Here is a 6,631-nt window from a genome sequence, read left to right as displayed (position 1 = left end):
TTGTACTTTTGATTTGCATTTCTCTAATGATTAGTGATGTTGAGCATCCTTTCATGTGTTTGTTGGCAATCTGTATATCTTCTTTGGAGAAATGTCTATTTAGGTCTTATGCCCATTTTTGGATTTGGTTGTTTGTTTTTTAATATTGAGTAGCATGAGCTGCTTGTAAATCTTGGAGAGTAATCATTTGTCAGTTGCTTCATCTGCAAATATTTTCTCCCGTTCTGAGGGTTGTCTTTTCGTCTTGTTTATGGTTTCCTTTGCTGTGCAAAAGCTTTTAAGTTTCATTAGGTCCCATTTGTTTATTTTTGTTTTTATTTCCATTTATCTAGGAGGTGGATCCAAAAAGATCTTGCTGTGATGTATGTCACAGAGTGTTCTGCCTGTGTTTTCCTCTAAGAGTTTGATAATGTCTGGCCTTACATTTAGGTCTTTAATCCATTTTGAGTTTATTTTTGTGTATGGTGTTAAGGAGTGTTCTAATTTCATTCTTTTACATGTAACTGTCCAGTTTTCCCAGCACCACTTATTGAAGAGGCTGTCTTTTCTCCATTGTATATTCTTGCCTCCTGTATCAAAAATAAGGTGGCCATATGTGCGTGGGTTTATCTCTGGGCTTTCTATCCTGTTCCATTGATCTATATTTCTGTTTTTGTACCAGTGTCATACTGTCTTGATTATTGTAGCTTTGTAGTATAGTCTGAAGTCAGGGAGCCTGATTCCTCCAGCTCCATTTTTCTTTCTCAAGATTTCTTTGGCTATTCGGGGTCTTTTGTGTTTCCATACAAATTGTGAAATTTTTTGTTCTAGTTCTTTGAAAAATTCCATTGGTTGTTTGATAAGGATTGCATTGAATCTGTAGATTGCTTTGGGTAGTAGTCATTTTCACAGTGTTGATTCTTCCAATCCGAGAACATGGTATATCTCTCCATCTGTTTGTATCATCTTTAATTTCTTTCATCAGTGTCTTATAGTTTTCTGCATACAGGTCTTTTGTCTCCTTAGGTAGGTTTTTTTTTCCCCCTATGTGGAAATATGAAACATTTATTTTAGATATCAGAGAAGAACAGAGCTAAGTAATCCAATTTTACTGCAGCAGTATAAAAATCATCCCTTCACCCAGTGTAAGATTTAAGTGCATCTGCACAAGGGTACACATTATATGAAATGTAGTAAGATTACTGCTGCCCTGACAAGTACTTCCACTCCCTACCCAGGTCCTACTGCAACACTGGTGGTCCCAGTAGTTTCATGGAAGCAAATCATTAAAAAGAAAAATAATAAAGCAATTAAAAAGACAAATCAAAATGCCTCAGTGACCATATATCCAACTCAAACTTTATATATTTAAATGTTACATTTTCCTCCCACTAATAAATCTTTATTTCACTCAAACTTGAACAATAAATCTTGCATACTGAAGTATCTTCCTTGCCTAATTAATTCAAAGGAAAAAACCAAAATGATTAGTAAAGAAAGATGTAGGGATTAACACACCCTTTTAATTTGTTTTAAATATTTTTAAGGTTTAAAAATTGTTTAAAATTTTTAATTTCTAGTAAGAAAGCATTATCTGAATGAATACCCTAATGGAAAACCACTGTAAAATGTTTCAGCTGCATTTGGGGCAGAGGGGTAGGAATTATCTTTAAAGCACCCCAGCTTTCTTCATGAGAAGGTCAGAGGTACACTAGTTTGTATTATTGCAACATCCATTAGGTGATCTAAGTTGCTTTTCCTTCAGCAGGGGCTTTATTTGTCAGAAGGGCATTATACTTGACCTCCAAATTTGCCCGACAATTTACTGACGAGATTCATAACCTTTGGGTTGCTCTGATATATTGACATATTTCCCGGGTTCTAAGCCACATCCTGGAAGGCCACCATAACTTCTGGATCCTGTATGGCTGCAAGAACCCCTGGATCACTAAGAATTTCATTGAGCCCAGGCATTCCTGCTATTCCAGGCATGCCCCCTCCTATTCCAGGCATTCCTCCAGGAAAATTACCAGGCATTCTGCCAGGAAAGCCACCTGCAAAGAGCCATACTGAGCTCCTGATTGTCATCTGGCTTCTTCCTCCCTCTGGGCTCTCTCATTTTCTTCCTTAACCTTCTTGACCCTTTCTATTCTTTCTTTGATCTCTCGCTCTTCACATATTCACTCATACTTTCTCCTATGTTCAGCAATTTTCTGGGCCCTTGGTTGAACTTCTTTCAGCATTGCACTAGTATCTTCATCATAATCCAGCTTACAGGCATGGACAAGATCATGGGCAGCTTCTTCCCAATGGCCCAAAAGTCTGTGTGCTTTCCCTCGCCACTTGTATGGCTGAGCAGAATCAGGATTTATTTCAATAGCTCTGTCACAGTCTCGGAAGGCAGCATTTGGCTTCTGTAATTTGATGAAGGCACTTGATCTCTTGGCATACAGAATGGCCAAATGAGGATTTAGCTTGATGGCATCTGTGAACAAGTCAATGGCTTTCTGTAGTTCACCATCATTTAGGGCATCAATGGCAGGCACTTTTTTATCATTTGCCTGATCCATCATCTCCTCAGTTATCTCTACATTTTCATCTCCCATTTCTTGAGGGGCATCAGGGTCTGGTTCAATCACACCTTCATTGTCAATTTCTAGATCACTTTCCTCACTTGATGGTTCGTCTGTCTTTATGTTTTCCTCCTCGTTCTTACTGTTTTTTCTTCCTTGGTATTTTCTTCCAATTTAGTTTTACAAGTAGCAGGTGGTATTTTACCCCCCATGCTCTCCACCCATTCCCTCAGGAAGCACATTTCCTCAGTGTGCAGAACACTCGGGTCCTGCTTGCACATTTTCACGAAGGCTCGAAGCTCGCTCACTTTGAGGGGGTCTATGGTCTGGAGGCGGCGGGAGGCAGCAGGAGGCGGCGGGCGCGGCGGAGGCTGCGGCACAATCCCAGGCCCAGGTGCTAGCTCAGCGTGACTGCATAAACGGGGCGGCTGCTGCGAGGCAGAACAGACTAGAACCTCCCCAGCCACTGGCTCTGCCCACCCAATGGTCTCGTGACCCTGGGTCCTTCGCCCGTTCATTCCTACTCTCTACCACTTTCCTGCGCACTGGCTAGAATCTTCTAGAAGTGTGGCTGTTAATGCTGTTGCTTGCCTCTCCATGCACGCATTCTTATATTCACGCAGAACCAGTGCTCTCCTTAAGTAGGTTTATTCCCAGGTATTTTATTCTTTTTGTTGCAGTGGTAAATGGGAGTGTTTCCTTAATTTCTCTTTCAGATTTTTCATCATTAGTGCATAGGAATGCAAGAGATTTCTGTGCATTAATTTTGTATGCTGCTACTTTACCAAATTCATTGATTAGTTCTAGTAGTTTTCTGGTAGCATCCTTAGTATTCTCTATGTATAGTATGTCATCTGCAAACAGTGAATGCTTTACTTCTTCTTTTCCGATTTGGATTCCTTTTATTTCTTTTTCTTCTCTGATTGCTGTGGCTAAAACTTCCAAAACTATGTTGAATAATAGTGGTGAGAGTGGACAACCTTGTCTTGTTCCTGATCTTAGAGGAAATGGTTTCAGTTTTTCACCATTGAGAACGATGTTGGCTGTGGGTTTGTCATATATGGCCTTTATTATGTTGAGGTAAGTTCCCGCTGTGCCAACTTTCTGGATGGTTTTTATCATAAATGGGTGTTGAATTTTGTCAAAAGCTTTTTCTGCATCTATTGAGATGATCATATGGTTTTTCTCCTTCAGTTTGTTAATATGATTTATCACATTGCTTGATTTGCATATATTGAAGAATCCTCGCATTCCTGGTATAAAACCCTCTTGCTCATGGTGTATGATCCTTTTAATGTGCTGTTGGGCTCTGTTTGCTAGTATTTTGTTGAGGATTTTTGCATCTATGTTCATCAGTGATATTGGCCTGTAGTTTTCTTTCTTTGTGACATCTTTGTCTGGTTTTGGTATTAGGGTGATGGTGGCCTCGTAGAATGAGTTTGGGAGTGTTCCTCCCTCTGCTATATTTTGGAAGAGTTTGAGAAGGGTAGGGTGTTAACTCTTCTTTAAATATTTGATAGAATTCGCCTGTGAAGCCATCTGGTTCTGGGCTTTTGTTTGTTGGAAGATTTTTAATCACAGTCTCAATTTCAGTGCTTGTGATTGGTCTGTTTATATTTTCTATTTCTTCCTGGTTCAGTCTTGGAAGGTTGTACTTTTCTAAGAATTTGTCCATTTCTTCCAGGTTGTCTATTTTATTGGCATATAGTTGCTTGTAGTAATCTCTCATGATCCTTTGTATTTCTGCAGTGTCAGTTGTTACTTCTTTTTCATTTCTAATTCTATTGATTTGAGTCTTCTCCCTTTTTTCCCTGATGAGTCTGGCTAATGGTTTATCAATTTTGTTTATCTTCTCAAAGAATCAGCTTTTAGTTTTATTGATCTTTGCTCTTGTTTCCTTCATATCTTTTTCATTTATTTCTGATCTGATCCTTATGATTCCTTTCCTTCTGCTGGCTTTGGGGGTTTTTGTTCTTCTTTCTCTAATTGCTTTAGGTGTAAGGTTAGATTGTTTATTTGAGATGTTTCTTGTTTCTAGAGGTAGGATTGTATAGCTATAAACTTCCTTCTTAGAACTGCTTTTGCTGCATCCCAGAGGTTTTGGGTCATCGTGTTTTCATTGTCATTTGTTTCTAGGTATTTTTTGATTTCCTCTTTGATTTCTTCAGTCATCTCTTGGTTATTTAGTAGTGTATTGTTTAGCCTCCATGTGTTTGTATTTTTTACAGATATTTTCCTGTAATTGATATCTAGTCTCATAGCGTTGTGGTCAGAAAAGATACTTGATACGATTTCAATTTTCTTAAATTTACCAAGGCTTGATTTGTGACCCAAGATATGATTTATCCTGGAGAATGTTCCATGAGCACTTGAGAAGAAAGTGTACTCTGTTGTTTTTGGATGGAATGTCCTATAAATATCAATTAAGTCCACCTTGTTTAATTTACCGTTTAAAGCTTGTGTTTCCCTATTTATTTTCATTTTGGGTGATCTGTCCATTGGTGAAAGTGGGGTGTTAAAGTCCCCTACTATGACTGTGTTACTGTCAATTTCCCCTTTTATGGCTGTTAGCATTTGCCTTATGTATTGAGGTGCTCCTATTTTGGGTGCATAAATATTTACAATTGTTGATCTTTTCTTGGATTGATCCCTTGATCATTATGTAGTGTCCTCTTTGTCTCTTGTAATAGTCTTTATTTTAAACTCTATTTTGTCTGATATGAGAATTGCTACTCCAGCTTTCTTTTGATTTCCATTTGCATGGAATATCTTTTTCCATCCCCTCACTTTCAGTCTGTATATCCCTAGGTCTGAAGTGGGTATCTTGTAGACATCATATATATGGGTCTTGTTTTTGTATCCATTCAGCCAGTCGATGTCTTTTGGTTGGAGCATTTAATCCATTTGCCTTTAAGGTAATTATCGATATGTGTATTCCTATTACCATTTTCTCAAGTGTTCTGGGTTTGTTATTGTAGGTCTTTTCCTTCTCTTGTGTTTCCTGCCTAGAGAAGTTCCTTTAGCATTTGTTGTAAAGTTGGGTTGGTGGTGCTGAATTCTCTTAGCTTTTGCTTGTCTGTAAAGGTTTTAGTTTCTCCGTTGAATCTCAATGAGATCCTGGCTGGGTAGAGTACTCTTGGTTGTAGGTTTTCCCTTTCATCACTTTAAATATGTCCTGCCACTCCCTTCTGGCTTGCAGAGTTTCTGCTGAAAGATCAGCAGTTAATCTTATGAGGATTCCCTTGTTATTTGCTGTTTTTCCCTCACTGCTTTTAATATTTTTTCTTTGTATTTAATTATTGATAGTTAGATTAATATGTTTCTTGGCATGTTTCTCCTTGTACGTATGCTGTATGGGACTCCCTGTGCTTTCTGGACTGACTGACTATTTCCTTTCCCATATTAGGGAAGTTTTCAACTATAATTTCTTCAAATATTTTCTCAGCCCCTTTCTTTTTCTCCTCTTCTTCTGGTACCCCTATAATTCTTATGTTGGTGCATTTAATATTGTCCCACAGATCTCTGAGAGTGTCCTCAATTCTTTTCATTCTTTTTTCTTTATTCTGCTCTACGGTAGTTATTTCCCTATTTTATCTTCCAGGTCAGTTATTCGTTATTCTGCCTCAGTTATTCTGCTATTGATTCCTTCTAGAGAATTTTTAATTTCATTTATTGTGTTGTTCATCATTGTTCTTTTGTTCTTTAGTTCTTCTAGGTCCTTCTTAAACGTTTCTTGTATTTTCTCCATTCTATTTACAAGATTTTGGATCATCTTTACCATCATTACTCTGAATTCTTTTTCAGGTAGACTGCCTATTTCCTCTTCATTTGTTAGGTCTGGTGGGTTTTTACCTTGCTCCTTCATCTGCTGTGTGTTTCTCTGTCTTCTCATTTTGCTTAACTTACTGTGTTTGGGGGTCTCCTTTTTGCAGGCTGCAGGTTCGTAGTTCCTGTTGTTTTTGGTGTATGCCCCCAGTGGGTTGTGTTGGCTTCCTGGTGTAGGGGACTGGTGCCTGTGTTCTGGTGGATGAAGTGGATCTTGTCTTTCTGGTGGGCAGAACTGCGTCCAGTGGTGTTTT

General features: G+C 38.4%; 1 pseudogene; it reads right to left on the bottom strand.

Moving 5' to 3' along the window:
• Positions 1 to 1,770: 1,770 nt before the first annotated feature.
• LOC118906712 lies at positions 1,771 to 3,070 on the bottom strand (annotated as a pseudogene).
• Between the last annotated feature and the right edge of the window lie 3,561 nt (positions 3,071 to 6,631).

This window comes from Balaenoptera musculus, chromosome 14, assembly GCF_009873245.2.
Source record: "Balaenoptera musculus isolate JJ_BM4_2016_0621 chromosome 14, mBalMus1.pri.v3, whole genome shotgun sequence".
Classification (NCBI taxonomy): domain Eukaryota; kingdom Metazoa; phylum Chordata; class Mammalia; order Artiodactyla; family Balaenopteridae; genus Balaenoptera; species Balaenoptera musculus.
Note: the sequence above shows the minus strand (reverse complement) of the source record. Positions and strands in the feature narration are given on the sequence as shown.